Raw genomic sequence first — 2794 nt, 5'->3', positions numbered from 1 at the left:
CTCGAATGTGAAAGTTGTAGGATTATCTCCTTTAACGCTGAAGTTAGCTCCATTTCCTTTACATTAACCCCGTAGCGTAACGTTTCCTCGCTATCCTTGGAACACTCACCGCTGTGTGACTCTGGACGAGTGTACACCGATCCTGGAGGAACCCCCACAGATGTTGACGGGGTGATGTCGCAGGACGGGGAAACTCTGGCTCCCGCTACAGCGAGGGATTGAAGGTGAGTATCTTGCGATGGAGCCCGATTACAACCACGTAGTGGCGGATTGTTGGCTCTGTCTTCGGCAACTGCGTGGTGGTTGTTGTGGCTGGAAGCCGCGGGGGATTGTTCTCCCCGGCTGATAGCCCTAGAGGGTGCCCGTGATTTAGATGATTTGCCACGTGCGCGACTTCTATCCGGGCTCTGCGATGATGTTGTCTGAGATCTGCGGCAGCTCCTATGGGAGCTGCATCTGCGACGGTGACGGGAGGGGCGTTTAGAGGGGTAGCGGGAATGGTGTTATCTGATGAGGATTGGGAGGACGTGCGGCGTCTACGCCTTCGTCCGCCGTTGCTCAGCGGTGTAATGGGGGGGTTCTAACGGAATTATGGGGGTGAATAGTGGAGGTATACGGTCCTGTCGTGCTACTTAGAAGGGGGGGAGTCAGGCGGTAACTGTATTCATCCTCGTTGCTGGGATTTAACGGGGCGGCAGTTGACGGATAATTTTTATTAGGAAATTGGGCAATGGGGGGAGGTGTAAATATGTCCGTGCTTGGTGCGTTTATTGATATTTCGAAGTGATTCCCGTTGTGCAGCTGTTGAGCGCCCTGCTTGGTCCTATGGGACCGAACAATGAGCTCTTCAGCCGCGCTGTAACCGTTTCGTCCTGGCCCCTGATACCCCCGAGCAGGCGTCAGTGCGGCGTCTGCCGGGGGTGGGCAGGAGGTCAGGCCAGGTGAGAAATCAGCGCGCTGATCGGTCTGGTTTGACCGATCAGCGCGCTCTGGGGACCGTGGGGCGCTAGTGGTAGCCTCCAGGTTACCCCCTGCGGGCGGCATATATGTGCCCGCAGGGAAGGTAACGGAGGCCTGTCCGGCGCTGTAACCAGCGCTGCTGAAATGAGGGGACCGGAAGTGGGTGGGCGGGGACCGGAAGTGGGTGGGCGGGGACAGGAAGTCGGTGGGCGGAGCTTCCACCGAGCGTCGGACCGCTGCAGCGTGCGGTGCCCGAGGACGCCGGCCGCTGCGAGGTGGCGAGGCCGCCCCTTCACCAACCTGGAGCCGCTCCGGGGCGCGGGGTAGGCGGGCAGACCGCCTTCCCCCCCGCACAGCCGCGGTACCCGCCGGAGCGGCCAGGGAAGGAGGCGAAGCCTCACACCGCCTGGCGCCGCTAGCCAGCTCACCACCGGCCACCAGAGGCACATGGGGAGGAGGCGACCCTGCCAGCTGCACGGCGCGGCCCGCGACGCCCGGGGGGACAACCCTTCTTTTGCAATGTGTGCGGCGCCCGGCCCTCCCCCGCCGCTTCCTGGAGGCCCTCACAGCGTCTGCGGCTGTGATACCCTCAGCCCGTAGGGGGGAATAGAGGGGCAGCACCGAATCAAAACCTGGACCGCATGAATGCTGCACGGGACGGCCCCCAGCTGGCGTGAAAGGTGAGCTTGCCATAAGGGGCCCCGGGGGCGCAGGCGTGAGGGAGGACGAGGCCGGACCAGATAAGGGGGGTGTGAGCAGGGGGTCAGGAGAGGACACAGAAAGCTGAGCCCTGATGTCGGTAAAAATGGACCGAAGCCAGTTCTCACCTCTCTGTGCCGCTCTCTTCTGTAAGGCCTCAATCAGGGGGTCCGACATCACGACTGCAGGGACAAAAGCTTCCAGGTGTCCTGCCGAGAGTGAAAGAGAAAGTTCCTGGCCGGACACCTGGATTTAACCCCTGTAGGAGTGGCCGTAGGACCCCTCCCCTCTAGTGCCCACTGGCCGGCTGGGGGTCTTCCAATTAGTGCATCACTAAGGGGGGGGGGAATTGGCACTGACAACCTTTACGTGCAGCTCTCTATGTGCTCCCCAGTCAGAGACGCGCACCTTATTCAGTACCGCGTCTGCCAGACTGATAACCTCCATATACAGCTGATAACACAGGATCCACCATTCACAATAGGAGATGTCACAGCTCCACCTGCCCAGAACAGAACATGCCTAGGAAATCTCTCTTGTGCAACTCAATGAGTCAGTCTGTCACTTCCTGTTCACAATAGGAAGTATAAGGCTATGTGCACACGTTGCGGATTTTGCTGCGGATCTGCAGCGGATTGGTCTCTGCGGATTTGCACCAGTTTTCCCTGAGTTTACAGTACCATGTAAACCTATGGAAAACAAAATCCGCAGTGCACATGCTGCGGAAAAAAAACGCACGGAAACGTAGCGGTTTATTCCGCAGCATGTCAATTCTTTGTGCGGATTCTGCAGCGGTTTACACCTGCTCCATAATAGGAATCTGCACAAAAATCGCGGTAATTCCATAGGAAATCCGCAGTGCGGGTTACCTGCGGATTTACCAAAATCAGTCCGGAAAAGTCCGTACCACTTTCCGCAACGTGTGCACGTGGCCTCAATCTAGAAAATTGCAAGATTCTTTATTATATCATATTTTTTAATACACATTGTATTATGAAAAAATAAAATTAAACATTAGGTCCTTTTCTCACAACACCTTCCTTTACAATGTCCTTGTCGGTGGGCGACGGTTACTAGTGTGAGATGAGTTTAAGATTTAAGATAAGCCGGATACAAGTATAATGTCCCAAAAGAG

Source organism: Ranitomeya imitator, chromosome 10 (genome assembly GCF_032444005.1).
Source record: "Ranitomeya imitator isolate aRanImi1 chromosome 10, aRanImi1.pri, whole genome shotgun sequence".
NCBI classification, from domain to species: Eukaryota; Metazoa; Chordata; class Amphibia; order Anura; family Dendrobatidae; genus Ranitomeya; species Ranitomeya imitator.
Note: the sequence above shows the minus strand (reverse complement) of the source record.